Source organism: Pantherophis guttatus, chromosome 6 (genome assembly GCF_059756535.1).
Source record: "Pantherophis guttatus breed Tessera chromosome 6, ASM5975653v1, whole genome shotgun sequence".
Classification (NCBI taxonomy): domain Eukaryota; kingdom Metazoa; phylum Chordata; class Lepidosauria; order Squamata; family Colubridae; genus Pantherophis; species Pantherophis guttatus.
Genome location: NC_142068.1, coordinates 74858131 through 74874952, shown reverse-complemented (window position 1 = coordinate 74874952; position 16822 = coordinate 74858131).

The following is a 16822-nucleotide window of genomic DNA, read 5'->3' as shown; positions in this document are numbered from 1 at the left end:
ATATCACATATATTTTAAAGGAAATTGGACTGTGTTGCTTTGAGGATTCCATTGATATAAATGTTCATTTTAACATAATAGAAGGGATCTTAGAGATCGTCTAGTCTAATCCCTGGTATAGAGACCCTATACCATGTCAGACAAGTGGCTGTTCAATCTCTTCTTAAAAGCCTCCAGTGATGGAGCAGCCACAACTTCTGAAGACAAGCTGTTCCACTGGTTAATTGTTCTCACTGCTTTCAAACTTATCCTTGGTTTTAGATTGCTTCCCTCCTGGATTAGCTTCCATCCATTGCTGCTTGTCATGCCTTCAGGTGCTTTGGAGAATAGGGTGACACCTCTTCTTTGTGGCAGCCCCTCAAATATTGGAATACTGCTGTCATGTCACCACTGGTCCTTCTTTTCACTAAACTAGACATACCCAATTCCTGCAACAATTATTCGTGTGCTTTAGCCTCCAGCCCTCTAACTATCTTTAGTGCTCTTTTCTGCACTCAGTAACAGTAACAGAGTTGGAAGGGAACTTGGAGGTCATCTAGTCCAACCCCCTGCTCCCGCAGGAGACCTATACTAGGGATTCAAACCGCTGAACTGCTGATCTTTCTGATTGACAAGCTCATCGTCTTAACCACTCAACATCTAGCCAGGCCTATTAAAAAAAAAAGACTCTTCCCAGAGTCTCTACATATTTTATTTTATAATATGGTGACCAAAACTGGATTCGGTATTCTAAGTGGGGTCTTACTAAGGCTTTATAAAGCGATACTATTACTTTACATGATCTTGATTCTATCCCTCTGTTAATGCAACCTTGGGTTACCTTGACTTTTTTGGCTCCTGCCGCACTGCTGGCTCATATTTAAATGATCTTGTCTTTACTGGTCCTGAAAAGTACTGCATGCCCTTGGATTCCTTTAGCAGCCTGGAAATGCCACTCACATGATTGAGTCGAATTCCTTTTGGTCTAGTGAGTGATTTGGTAAAAGAAAAGCAAATGCATCTTTAGCAGTTTGCTCAGTGGTCTTGCTGTCTTTGAGGAAGTTATCATTTCTTTCTGAGTGTGGAAAAGGAAGGGAGAATAAAGGAGAACAATACTAGTTTTCCTCTACTAGCTTTTGACTTCAATGCTGGCTATGAAAATAGATCTAACTTCCTGCCTGTTGGAACATCTTAACCAGGGGTGAAATCCAGCAGGTTCTGACAGGTTCTAGAGAACCAGTAGTGGAAATTTTGAGTAGTTCAGAGAACTGGAAAATACCACCTCTGGCTGGCCCCAGGAGTGGGGAGGGAATGGGGATTTTGCAGTATCCTTCCCCTGGAGTGGGGTGGGAATGGAGATTCTGCAGTATCCTTCCCCTGCCATGCCCACCAAGCCACGCCCACCAAGCCACACCATGTCCACCAAGCCACACCCACAGAACCGGTAGTAAAAAAAAATGTATTTCACCACTGATCTTAACCCCCTGAGGTGAGATTGGCTCCCACCCTCCTTACCTTTCACAGGAGCTCAAAGATCTGGCTCTACCTGACAGCTTGGGGCCCCAATGGAGGAGCATCACACTGGAGGTAGTTAATGAATTAAGAGGGAATCCCACCTCCTGCATGCACATCCCTTCCCCTCCCGCCTCATTTTTTAATTATAATTTTATCTCGACTGGGACTTCTATTTTTATTGTTTTAGAGATATTTATTTATATGTTATCTGTCACAGAGGTGTCAAACTCGATTTCATTGAGGGCTTCAATTTCATTGTGTTTGATCTCGGGGGCTGGGTGGGTGTGGGCAGGATAGGCGTGGCCAGATTAACGTCACTCAAGTTGGGGGCACCTGTGGTGGCCCAAGTGCTCTGTCAGTGAAAACAGAGTTTGGGAGGGTTGTGTGCAGTCCTCCCGAGTTCGTTTTTTGCTGGCAGATGCACCAATCCTTTATTGTTTCCAGGGTGGCCCCATGGACCAGATCTAAGCACCCCGCAAGCTGGATTTGGCCTGCAGGCCTTGAATTTGACACCCCTGATCTACCATCTTTCTATCTCTCTATCATCTTTCTATCCATCGCAGGGGTGGGTTCTAAATTTTTTTACTACCGGTTCTGTGGGCATGGCTTATTTTGTGGGTGTGGCTTGGAGGTCATGTGACTAGGTGGGTGTGGCTAGCTGGTCAGTCATTTCTGGAAGGTCCTCACACTTACGATCAGTCCTCGCACTTACGACCTGACTCATTTGTTTGCTTTTAACACTGATTAGCTGTAGGACGGCCCTTTGAAGCCCCGCGGCAAGAGTTTAAACAGTTTTTTTCCCTCTAGTCATTAGCTGGGACTCAGGAGGCAGCAATAGATTGGGGGTGGGACCAAATAAAAGGTATGAATAACGTGGGTGGGTGGGGGTGGGTGGGAGGGCAGGAGGGGGGGAGAATCGGTTCGGTGACGTCATATCGTCACTGCTACCAGCTCGGCTGAACTGGACCGAACCGGGAAGAACCCACCACTGATCCATCGTCTATCTATCATCTATCTATCCCCATCAACTTTGAGCTGCCCAAATCATGGCTTAGCAGAACATGTGATCATAGCTGATATCTGATGCAACTAGGAAGCTCTTATCTGACAAATACAACATTCTTTTTGATATAGTGTTTTGTTTTTGCAGTTTTCTAGAATAAAACTCTTCTGTAAACATATGCTTACCTTTGGTGATATAGCTACTAATCAAAAACTTTTGACATCTTGTACTGTAAATTCACACATCCACATGCAGAAAGAAATAAAAATGATATGTGTTGATAATAATACTAATATCCTAACAGCAATTGTCCTCAGAGTGTTTAGAGATAATACACAATGCATCAATTAAACATACATAAAATAGCAATTCTTGTATGTGTTGCAATACAGAGGCAACACTTATTCATCCAGCTGTGGCATTTTTGTATCTCATTTAATCATCTAAATACGCAAATAAATAGTGTTACTTTTGAGATATAATGGAGGATAGAACTGTAAGGCAACAGAACTAATCAGGTCTATTTTTTGCAAAAGCTGTTGTGACCATAGAGATCAGGATTTAGGGTCTTTTGGTTAAGCCTTCGTTGCTGAATTTTGAAGTATATTTTGCAATATTTAAGATAGTTTTACATAGGATTATAACAGGAACTGACTTTCCCACTACTCAAATTAAGTAAAATTGAGGCTATAAAGTTAGAAGCAAAGCTACTTAATAGTTTTAGGCTTTGAACCAACATAACCATAATAAAATGCTTGAAGATTAGTAGCGAGCTTCAAGAAAAAAAGAAGGAAACAAGTGCCTACAACTTCAGGCAAGTTTTCTACCATAGAGTTGGCATCCTACCTTGGCCAGAAGCTTAGTTTCACTTAGCATCCAAGCAACAAATAGGAGTTCATTCTTGGGTCATTACAGAAGAGCTGATAAGACTCAAAATTAACGAGACTTTTATTTATTTGATACCTTGCAGATGTGTCAAATATGCTTTGGACAACATTTTATTGGAAATCTCTTCTGGACAGCTACAACCGGGTTCTCAATTTTTAATTATTCTTGCTTTTGAAGAATAGGGAGGATTTTAAATTAACTAAGCGACTGTCTGTTCCAAAGCATGCACTAGAGTAGAAGAAAAAGATCTTTCCAAAACAAAGAACCATTCACAAAGATCATGTAAAAAATCCTGGCATGTGAGTTTAAGTTTGCATTACTTTTGACAATTGAAAATAAATGCTCAACAGTGAGAAAAATGTCAGTGAAGACTCAATTTTAACAAAGCAATTAGGTGGAGATGCCCCAGTTAGTATGCTAAAAATGTTATTCCTCAGTCTGATAAAATGGAAGAATATGTGTCATCATAGTGGTGGAAATAATACAAAAAATGTGCTTTGCATTATTGACAGCATTTCCATGGTAATGTCATTATGCAAAGGACTTATTGTACATTGATTTAAATACTACATTTGTTGATATTTGCACCACAAATGATGTGAATCATAACAGAATTGGAGCTATTGGATGCAAAGTTCCAAGGTAAGGAAAAAGAAATTCCCACTGTATTCGGAATGGCAGATAATCTTAATAAACAGAGTAGAGTAGAGTAGAGTAGAGTAGAGTGGAGTGAAGTGGAGTGGAGTGGAGTGGAGTGGAGTGGAGTGGAGTGGAATGGAATGGAATAGAATAGAATAGAATAGAATAGAATAGAATAGAATAGAATAGAATAGAATAGAATAGAATAGAATAAACTTTATTGTCACTTTAAATATACACTAATCAGCATACATTAAAATGAGATTTGATTGCATACAGCTCTCAAAGGGTAACCACCTCCAAAGAAAAATTATGCATATACCCATATATACACATATATATGACCCAGAGAAACAACACAGTCTATTTTGGATATGTGCATACAGTATACATGGCGAGAAATTCTTTTAAAACAACCGTTGATATTTATTAATATCACATAAGATAAATTTGAAATATAGATTGAAAATACATTTTTAAAATCATCTTTCATCATTTGCTTGTTTTGCTTTATTTTATTTATTTATTTATTTATTTATTTATTTATTTATTTATTTATTTATTTTTTGGTCTATTCATATCCTTATCACCCTTGGAAATAGTACAGCTGACATCTCATATTTTTGGCCTTTGTTTTTCTAACTTCACGTTATGCCCATCCATTGCCATATCTTCATAGAGACTTCTGCAAGTATTTCTTAAATAAATAATCCATCATTTCTGCATTTAAAAATAAAACTAAAGCCTAAAACTTGAAGGAGTTCGAAAAAAAAACAGTTTCAAAAGGGTGAGGAAGTCTAATGGTACCACTGGGTACCATTAACATTGGTAGGGTGATGAGAGTGATTAAGGCATCCTTTTAAAACTTAATTAATTAATCTAAATACTAAATATGAAGATCCTTTAGCAGGAAAAAAATGCAGACCTTGGGTGCATAAGGGCTGTACTGTTCAAACAAGCATGCATACAAGTTCAGTCATACTACTGCAAAATTGTCTGTTTGGTACTTTTCTTGTTGCCTTTGTTTCTCATGCAGACTGATAGATCTTGTGGAGTGTTAACATCTATAATGAGCTTGTCTAATATGATAATAATAGCTCCAGAGAAGGCAGCGTTGAGATCATTAGCAGCTCATTGTTTGCAGGGAATGTTAATGTGACCGCCGTATGTCTCTTGTTGGGGGTAAATATGACAATCAGCAGTTGTTAAGCCCCAACGTTGATGTCTCATTGTCTGAATGATGTAGTGTAATATCATTGACTGACATAACATTTAGACAGCAAATGCTCCTTTTCATTTTCACTCCAGCAACTACTTATAAATAAGAATCCCTTTGACTTTAGGTCTAATAAGCATCTTTCTACAAGACGTGCGGGAATGGGTTAGTCTCCATCCTGACTTTAATTCAAAGGAAAGATAGAAAAAACATTTGGTGTGGGGCTTCCCATGCAACTGTGCTTTTTTGTAAGGTTATCTTGTCCTTTTTAAACCTCTACTTTGTTCTATGTCGTAGATAACAGTGTAAGGCAGGGGTCTGCAACCTTAAACATTCAAAGAGCCATTTGGACCCTTTTCCCACAGAAAAGAAAACACCAGGAGCCACAAAACCCTTCCCATGCCTGACTATTTCTTGAGCAGCCACAAAACTAGCATATGTAGTTTATTTATTTATTTTAAATTTATATACCGCCCTTCTCCCTGAGGACTCAGGGCGGTGTACAGCCAGAATTAAAAAACATGGAATACAAATATTAAAAACAATTAATATATATATATAAATTTGGCCCAAAATTAAAAATACAAACCAATTAAAACATTTAAAATTTCTTCTTAAGCCAGCCTGGCTTGCTGGAAAAAGTGGGTTTTAAGGGCACGGCGGAAGGCGCTAAGGTCTTGGATTCTCCTTATCTCTGGGGGCAACTGATTCCAGAGGGTAGGTGCCCCCATAGAGAAGGCCCTCCCCCTGGGGGTCACCAGCCTGCATTGATTGGCTGATGGCACCCTGAGGAGGCCCTCTCTGTGGGAGCGCACGGGACAATGGGAGGTTGTTGGTAGCAGCAGGCGGTCTCGAAGATAGCTAGGCCCGATGCCATGGAGCGCTTTAAAGGTGATAACCAGCACCTTGAAGCGCACCTGGAAGACCACTGGGAGCCAGTGCAGCTCGCGCAAGAGGGGTGTTACATGGGAGCGCCATGTTGCTCCCATCACTACCTGCACTGCTGCATTCTGGACCAGTTGGAGCCTCCGGGTGCTCTTCAAGGGGAGCCCCATATAGAGAGCATTGCAGTAGTCAAGGCGAGAGGTGACGAGGGCATGAGTGACTGTGCACAGGGAATCCCGATCAAGAAAGGGCCGCAACTGGCGAATCAGGCGAACCTGACAAAAGGTCCCCCTGGTTACAGCTGTCAGATGTTCCTCCAAGGACAGCTGCTATCCAGGAGGACTCCCAGATTGCGAACCCCTTCTGTGGGGGCCAAAGACTCTCCACCAATAGTCAGTGATGGAGTCAACTGACTATATCGGGATGCCAGGAGCCACAGCCACTCAGTCTTGGAAGGGTTGAGCTTGAGCCTGTTGAATTAAATGTTCTGTTTTCTTCTGAAACTTTTCTTTTCTTGGATTTATCCATGGTTGGCCTAACGGGAGTTGAAAAGCTCAATAAATCGCATGCCGGCGGGTGTTGAACATTGGCAGTTGTGATGCATAGTTTGAGTGACAGGGAGCCACAGCAGAGGGGTGAAAGAGCCACATGTGGCTCCAGAGCCGCAGGTTGTTGACCCTTGGTGTAAGGGCTACTTAACTTATTTATGTGTTTAATTTATATGGTCATCCATCAAATATCCACATTTTGGATTTAGCAAGACGCATGGACCAATCCATTTTGCTTGGCCAATAAACCACAGTTAAAATAAGCCAACCCACTGGCATCCTGTGATTGATTCACCCATCCCAGCTATTTTCAAGCCTCTTCTTAGGGCCAGCAGGATCAATGTAAAGACAATGCTTTTTATCATAGTTCTGCTAGAGTTAGCTGTCTTCTCATCCCCATATTGATGCTGATGTTAAGGAAAAGTTTGCCAGAATCAGTAGCTAAACAAATAGGTGTTCTGAGCAGCTTTAGAAATTTGGTCCACAAAGGCACAAACTCTCTCTCTCTTTCTCTCTTTCTTTTTATGCCCCCCTAATCTGAATGGAAGTGAGCATTTACTGGCCAGATGCCCTTCCTGATGCCTACTTGGAGTTTGCAATATATATTTACTCTTTGCACCCAGATAGAGAAACATCTGCCAGTGTCTAGGATTGAACTCACAGGCTCCTGATTGTGAGGCAAGCATTTCCGCCTTCAGGCTACTGCACCACTCCACAAGGGCACAAAGTAATTTTGCTTAAAAACCAAGTAGAAGGATCTCAGTCCCCTTGCGCCTCATTGATGCCTCAATATTTGTCCAAAGTAGTCATTTTTGTAATAATAATAATCATTATTATTATTAAATGTGACACAAGAGAAAATTATTAAATACTTGATTGAAAGGTAATATTAGATATGTTTAATTTGAATTACACTTAATTTTAGCCAAAAACGCACAGAAATATGATGGATTCTAGGTTAACCAATCTTCAAAAACTCTATTCAGGCATTAAACCTGAATGTGACATGTGAATACACTCCTCTATTCCTAACTGTTCTGGTACAGTAGAAGGAATGGAAGCATTACATACACACCCAAAGAGAACTATTATTTATGAACAAACTGTTAAGATTATTGACAAAAGGTTCCACAGCTATTCCTCTTTAAAGTTGCATGAGCTGAGTTTAAGGCATTGCTAACACAGTACTTATTAGCTTCCACAATACTTCTTCCCCTTAGTTTTGGCAACTCCAAATCTCAACGAACAAATGCTCTGTCTTATACATTGGCAACAAAAATCAGAAGATCAAATACAAGCTGGGCAGAAAAGACCTCATAGATGAACCTTACTCTGTCAAGGACCTAGGAGTACTCATCTTAAATGATCTAAGTGCCAGAGCTCACTGTAACAGCCTTGCCAAAAAGGCATTAAGAGTTGTTAACCTAATTTTGTGAAGCTTCTTCTCTGGTAACACTGTACTGCAAACTAGGGCATACAAAACTTTTGCCAGACAAATCCTCAAATACAGCTTGTCTGCCTGGAATCCACACTGTATATCGGACACTAATACAATTGAGTGGATCCAGAGGTATTTCACGAGAAGAATACTCCACTCCTCTGCTCACAATAGAATACCTTATGCCACCAGGTTCGAAATTTTGGCCTTGGACAACCTTGAACTATACCATCTACGGTCTGACCTAAGCATAGTACCCAAAATTATCTGCTACAACATCCTACCTGTCAACAACTACTTCAGCTTCAGCCTCAATAATACACGGGCAAACAATAGATACAAACTCAAGGTAAACCGCTCCAAACTCGATTGCAGAAAATACAACTTCAGCAATAGAGTGATCAATGCCTGGAATGCACTACCTGACTCCGTTGTTACATCTTCAACCCCCCATAGCTTCAAACTTAAACTGTCTACCGTGGACCTCACACCATTCCTAAGAGGTCTGTAAGGGGACGTGCATAAGCGCACCAGCGTGCCTACCGTCCCTGTCGTACTGTCCCCATTTATTCGTACTCATTTCCTGTGTTCATGTCCATGTTTATACTTATACCTGTTATCTCATACCTGTTTGACAAACTAAATAAATAAATAAATAAAATAAAATAAATAGTTATACTGTCTTTCAACTAGGAAAGGGGAAACCTTTTCATGGCATCAGTCTGTGCCTTGATTGGTAGATGTAACAAATCCAGAGCAATTTTCTTTGGCAACTTTGAAGGCCAAGAGCAATGATTGGAGTCATTGCCTCTGGTGATTCTTCAGGGTAGAATCCATGTCAGCTCCCCAGCATTTTGAGAACAATGCTTCTAGATATTCAAGATGATGGTTTATTGACACCAGACAATATTTGGTAATGGAATCAATATAATGTGTGAAGAAGTTTCACCTGAGGAATACTTTGGAGATTTAGCCCAGAAGAGGAAGTTCTTGAACAAAATAGAGAGAAAATAAATGGATTGGTGACCAAACATATTGACGGTAACTATTAGAATGAGCACATTTAGGGAGTAAAGTGCTTCTGCAGCAGATTGGTGATGCTCTTAGACATATCACCCCAGTTGGAACATTTTTGTCTCCTTCCTCTTTCTAACAATGCAAATCAATGTTGTAAAAGAGTCCACAGAGAGAGGCGGGACATTCTTTTGCCTTACTAGAGGTCCATGCAGGAAAGAAATGTCTTCTGTTGGTGGAAGGCTGGTATCATGAGAACAAAGATCTATAGGAGCTGAGAAATCTGCTTGGCCAATCTCTAGGGGAATCAGCTTTCATTCTCAGGATTGACTCCTGTTTATAGTAGTGGTTGCATTTCTCTTGGGATCTGTTTCCATTTGTCTTGTTTGTACCAAATTTTCTCAACAACAACTCTATTTCAGCTACTGTATGCTTAATGGAGTCTCAAGTATGTTTCTCCTCTTTCTCACTATATCCCTCTACTCTGTTACTCTCTGGAGGCAGATATAGATCTGACAGATGGTTGTTTTTCTGATGGAAGTTTCTTCAGATGTTAGAGAAATTATGCAGCATGTGTGGCATCCATACATCAACCGGGAACTGAGAAAATCCCTGTACTATTGATACTTGCCAGTTCAAATGGTATCCCATGTTCAGTGGGACTATCTTAAGCAGAACACAGAAAGTTTCTTACACCACTACAGTACTCTTTGATATAGATTATTTTACATAGTACATGTGTGTGAACTCTTTAAAACAGCCAGGAGATAGATAAACTTTAAAGCAGAGCTGCATTACTTTTGTAGGAACCCAAGGATCCTAGAATAACTCAGAATTGTACTACAAAAAATTGCTGGCACACTATGAAACTATAAAGTTCTCTATATTTTAAAAAAGAAAACCCAAAAAAGTTGCAAATATTTATAACAATTAAAAAAACTCTATCCTCCCCTTTCCAAAGCCCTAATGTCTTAGTTTGTCATCCAGCATTATGTGACAACTCCATTCCCTCAGACACTGCAGCCCATAGCTACATACATACATACAGTGGTGCAATGGCTCAGTGGTTAAGATGCAGATTCGAGGCCCGAGTGCCACGTGACAGGGTGAGCTCCTGTCCTTGCCTCAACTCCTGCCAACCTAGCAGTTGGAAAGCATGCAAATGGAAGTAGATAAATAGGTACCACTTTGGTTGGAAGGTAACAGCGTTCTGTGATGTCATGCTGGCCACACAACTGTGGAAATGTCTTTGGACAACACTGGCTCAGTGGCCTTGAAATGGAGGTGAGCACCGCCCCCTATAATTGACAATGACTAGCAGAGGAAAATCTTCAGGGATTCCTTTTTTAATTTATATTTATATATTTAGATTCTGCTGGTGTTTTCCTTAACTGATTGTTATTTGGAAGCATTTTCTTACATGTACAGAAAACTCTAAAATGAATTTGTGTCAGCGGTGAAATCCAGCAGGTTCTAACAGGTTCTGGAGAACCGATAGTGGAACTTTTGAGTAGTTCGGAGAACTGGCAAATACCACCTCTGGCTGGCCCCAGAGTGGGGTGGGAATGGAGATTTTGCAATATCCTTCCCCCAGGAGGAGAGGCAATTTAATTTAATTTAATTTAATTAATCATATTTCTATGCTGCCCAACTCCCAAGGGACTCTGGGCGGCTTACAACAAAAATAATACAAACAATGAACATATTTTTTTTTAAAAAAATATAAAAACATTTTAAAAACATTAAAAACACATGCACACCATCCATGGCCAGATCTCGCAAGATTGAACAGCGGGATCAATGGGCCCAGGCCTGCCGGAAAAGCCAGGTCTTCACCGCTTTCCAGAAGGCCAATAGAGTGGGGGTAGTCCAGATCTCAGGAGGTAACTGGTTCCAGAGAGCTGGGGCAGCCACAGAGAAGGCCCTCCCCCACAGGCCCGCCAGCCAGCATTGTTTAGCTGACAGGACCCGGAAGAGACCAACTTTGTGGGATCTTACCGGTCGCAATGGAGATTTTGCAGTATCCTTCTCCTGGAGTGGGGTGGGAATGGAGATTTTGCAATATCCTTCTCCTGCCACACCTACCAAGCCCCCCCGCCCACAGAACCGGTAGGAAAAAAAAATTGGATTTCATCCCTGATTTGTGTGAAATATTTTTGGTGAACTGAGGACAACAGGGAACACCATCCAGCAGCCAAAAGTTTTATTCCTATGAAGAGAGCTAAGCGAGAATTTTGCCTCTGAATTCCTGTCCATTTTGAACGCGCTTAGAAAAGTATCTGTAGTTTCTAGATTATCTCCTTCCAAAGTCATCGGTGTCATCCACACTGAGCAGCTATAAATCTAAAGGCTATTTCATTAATATTTCTGAGAAACAGCAGTAGCATTATATAAATGAACAGCAGTTCTTGCTCGTACTAGGGTATGAAGGCTGACAGTAACTTTTTTGCATCTTTGATAGGGCATGAAGGAGCATTTGGCAGTGGCCGTAAATCTACAACCTGTACAATTGCTCAGAAGTAAGGATGTGCTGAAATTACAGTATTTTTCTCCATCAATTACAAAGCAAGGCCATATTTCAGAAACCTTGCATAGATGTGCCCTAGTTTGCTGACTGGATCCATTTCCATTTCCCCCCCCCCCCACTAAGCCTAAAGTAACAGCTGCCTTATAATATCATCTACACTTACTATGCATGTCAGTCTTCTCCAGACTGGTGCCCTTTAAGAATGTAAGCATCCCAAGCTTTTGACAGACTTTAAGATTTAAGAATTCCCAGCTTTTTGGCCATAATCTAAGAAGAATATCTGGGTGGAGAAGGTTGAGATATTTGATATAATCTAAATTTCCATAGCAAGATTGCAAGTAGATTGTGCATCTGTTGTGATATCAAGGAACTGAAATCAGAAGCCAGGGTTGTATGCGGTTAATAAGGTTATGGAATGCTGTCGATTACATTATTATATTTTATTATATACTTTCCCTTACATGGGAATTTTGTTTTGAATATAGGAAGGCCATATCTACAACATAAGACTAGTATACCCTAATATCTAATATTACTGTATTTTTTTGGACTATAAGACGCACTGGAGTATAAGACGCAGCTTAGTTTTTGGGGAGGAAAATAAGAAAAAAGCTGATTTTTTTCTAATCAGTCTCCCGGAATACCCCCAATCAGCTATTCCCAGAGGTGAATTTTAGCAACAGGTTCATTGGTTGTGAGCTCTGTGCCTTGCATTTTTTTCAGCCTCTGAAGCTTCCGTTTCAGAGGCTTTTTTTCTGAAGCTCCGTTTCAGAGGCTTTTTTTTCTGAAGCTCCGTTTCAGAGGCTTTTTTTTCTGAAGCTCCGTTTCAGAGGCTTTTTTCAGCCTCTGAAACCTCCATTTCAGAGGCTGGATGGGGCTACATTCAGAGTATAAGATGCACCCAGATTTTCACCTCTTTTTTGGGGGAAAAGGTGTATTTTATACTCCAAAAAATATGGTACATAAGAGGCATCAGAAATATTTTCAGAGGATTAATGTTGTATAGTCTTGTGTAATTATGTATGCTAGGGTTGCAATGTCTCAGTAGTTTCACTGGGCTTGAGAGTTGGAAGGTCAACAGCCTGTTTCAAGACCCGAGGGCCGCACAACAAGGTGAGCTCCCATTACTTTCCCAGTTCCTGTCCATCTAATAGTTTGAAAGCATGCAAATACAAGTAGATAAACAGGTACCACTTTGATAGGAAAGTAACAACATTCTGCACACTTTAGCATATAGTCATGCTGGCCACATAACAACGGAATTGTCTTCGGACAATACTGGCTACTTTGGGTAAGAAATGTAGATTTATTTATTTATTTATTTATTTATTTATTTATTTATTTATTTATTTATTTATTTATTGAATTTGTATGCCACCCTTCTTCCGAAGGACTCAGGGCAGCTCACAACAATAAGAAACAGAAAAGACAAAAGTTAAAAGACAGATTAAATCAGAATATCCAATAAATAAGGTTAAACGTGAGAATACAAATTCAGATTCAAGATTTAAGAATTTAAAAAGCTACAAAATCAGTTTAGAATCAACCCAGGCCCACCCGTTGAAAGAGCCAGGTCTTCAAGGCCCGGCGGAAGGTTCAGAGGTCAGATTATCCGGAGCTGCAGGGGTAACGTATTCCAGAGGTTAGAGGCTCCCACAGAGAAGGCTCTCCCCCTAGGGGTCACCAGTCGACATTGTCTAGCCGAAGGTACCCTGAGGAAGCCAACTCTGTGGGAGCAAACCGGGCGATGGGAGGCTACCGGTGGCAGGAGATGGTCTCGCAAGTACTCTGGTCCTAGGCCACATAAGGCTTCAAAGGTGATCACCAGCACCTTGAATTGCACTCAGAAGACAACCGGAAGCCAATGCAGACCGCGAAGGAGTGGTGTGACATGGGAGTACCGAGGTACCCCCATGACAACCCGCGCTGCCGCATTCTGCACCAGTTGAAGTCTCTGAGTGCTCATCAAGGGCAGCCCCATGTAAAGTGCATTGCAGTAGTCCAAATGAGAGGTGATGAGGGCATGAGCAACTGTGAGTAAGGCATCTCAGTCCAAAAAGGGGCGCAATTGGCGAACCAGGTGCACCTGGACAAAGGTCCCCCTCGCTACGGCAGTCAAATGATCTTCCAAGCTAAGCTGTGGGTCCAGGAGGACTCCCAAATTGCATACCTTCTCTGAGGGGGTCAACACCTCTCCCCCTAGGGATAGCGATGGAACATAATGGACAAAACGAGTGCCAGTAACTACAGCCACTACCCCCTAGAGTAGGACATGACTGGACAAGGGAAACCTTTATATATGCACCCAAAAATAAAAGTAAAAATTGACTGAAATCTTACAACTGTGGCTCCCAATCTTTTGGGCACCAGGGACTGTTTCCACGGAGAGAGGTTTTTCCATGGACTGGAAGGGGTGTGGTTTCGTATGCTGCCTGCATCGTGTAGATGGAGCTTCATGGCTCAGTTTTTGGCATGCCACGGATTTGTACGGGTCCATGGACGGTCTTACGAGATTTCTTTCTTTCTTTCCTTTTTTCTTTCTTTCTTTCTTTCTTTCTTTCTTTCTTTCTTTCTTTCTTTCTTTCTTTCTTTCTTTCTTTCTTTCCTTCCTTCCTTCCTTCTTTCTTTTCTTTTCTTTCTTTTCCTTTTCTTTCCTTTTCTTTCCTTTCTTTTCTTTTCTTTCTTTCTTTCTTCCTTCCTTTCTTTCTTTCCTTCCTTCTTTTCTTCCTTCCTTCCTTCCTTCTTTTCTTTTCTTTTCTTTTCTTTCTAAATTTAGAGACAGCTCTTAGATCATATTATTATATTATTGTATTTTATATTTTACATCTTCTTCACACAGGGACTCTGGATGGTGTACACATAAAATTTTAAAACCTCAAAACTATTAATAAAATTTATATGAGGCAAAGATATTTCTTGAGAACCTCCGTGCTTTTATCTCACAAACTTTCATCAAGACATACTGAACTTGTAACAAATATTGTAATATTCATTTAGGAAGGATGCAGACAAAGAGGTCCTACAAGGATGATCAAAGAATTCGAAATGAAATTTCATCACGCAAAATCAGCAGGCCTGGGATTTTTTAGCTTTGAAAAGAGAAATCCGAGAAGAGTTAGACTATCACAAATAAAGATCATGATCTGTTTTCTATCTTCCCAAAATTGAGGATGTAGAATGATGATGTAAAGTTATAGGATTCTATAATCCTATAACTTTGGAAATAAGAAAAAAATTCTAATAGTAAAAGCATTCAGATATCAAATCAATTACTCTTTGCAATACCTGTTCATTGTGTACCATAATTATCTCATTCTGCTGTAGTTTGCGAATTCACTAGAACTGGACAAATCCTTGAAGATGTTAACAAAGCATCCCATTGACACAACTTTTCAAAGGCAGGTGACCCTCTCTTTCACTTCTGTGAGCAAAGTGAAGAGAGTGAGTTGTGTCCTTTTCCATGCTTCACAAACACTCATTAGCACAGTTTCTCTGTATTCATCCCAACCTCTGGTTCTAGATTGCAGAGGCTGAATCACACTCTTTTTACCCCTAGCATGTTCACATTAAAGTCAAAAGAGATTTATGGGCTGGTGCAGTACCTGCACTAAAGGTGTTATCAAGAGCTATGGTGGCGCCGTGGTTAGAATGCAGTACTGCAGGGCTAACTCACTGCTCAATCCACGAGTTCGATCCTGACCAGCTCAAAGTTGACTTAGCCTTCCATCCTTCCGAGGTTGGTAAAATGAGGAGTCAGATTGTTGGGGACAAGATGCTGACTCTTTGAACCACTTAGAGAGGTCTGTAAAAGCACTGTGAAGCAGTATATAAGTCTAAGTGCTGTTGCTATCTCTGACTATCTGGCGAGAAAAGCGTGTGAGATAGGGAAGAAGCAACTCTGAACATAGCAAACCACATTGTATTTTGCTTCACTTCCACCATACAAATCTTTTTTTCCCCCTGAGGCCATTTAAAGGCAACTTGCACAGGCCTTGCACTCTTTTCAGTGCACTGGAGATCACAATTTCTCCGATCTATGATATGTAGTGAAAAATACTTTATTTCTAAGATTTAAACATGACCCAGTTCTCTCTACTAACCTGCTTCCTTTGAGGACCTGTATACTGTATGAGTCAAAAAGAGGGTTGTGAAAATATCTACAGACCCCTCACATCCTGGACATAAATTGTTTCAACTTCTACCCTCAAAACAATGCTATAGAGCACTGCAAAACAAAACAACTAGACACAAAGACAGTTTTTTCCCCCAAATGCCACCACTCTGCTTAACAACTAATTCCCACAACACTGTCAAATTATTTACTAAGACTGTATTACTATTATCCTTCTCTTCCTTACTAGTATCTATCTCTTCCCACTTATTACTATGACCATCTTTCCATTTATATTGTTTTTATTTGTTTCCTAGTATGATTTGATAGCTTATTAGTAACCTTCACTAAGTGTTGTATCTTTTTATTCTTGATGAATGTATTTTATTCTCCTTGTGTACACTGAAAGCATATACACCAAAGACAAATTCCTTGTGTGTCCAATCACACTTGGCAATAAAGAATTCTATTCTATTCTTCCCTTTTTCTCTCCTTATGTAATCTCACTGAAAGACCCCCTCCCCCCTTTTTTTAGCTGTTTCAGAGAATTGCATATGTAATAAACCTATTATGTTACCAAAAGCTATATGGAGTCTGAATGAGAAATTGACATTCCACAGACAATACAGATCTGTGATGGAAACGAACACAGTTTCCAGAAATGCCCATATGGAATGCAAATATGATGATTAAGTGGGAATTGATTGCTTTTCAAAAAACGTTCTTCTCCTTCCAATTTAAGTAGTCTTTTAAATTTACCCCTTCTCCAGCCTCCATCACAGTGGGATAGTAGCTGCATTATTTCTACAAAATGTGCAGTGAAACGTAATGGAAAGTGTAGTCAGAAGAGCCGCTGCTGAACTGGGGAAGTATTTACAAAACAAATTAGAGTGTGAAAACGTTGAGCTCTCTGGGCAAACAGCACAGCAGCAGTTTAACGAATTAAAAGGGGGAATACAATTTTGTTCAGGTGGGCTGAATTTAGCAAAACAACAGCATAAGGATTAATATACCAGAGAAATGAAAATATCATTTTATCAACAGTATGATCCAGACATT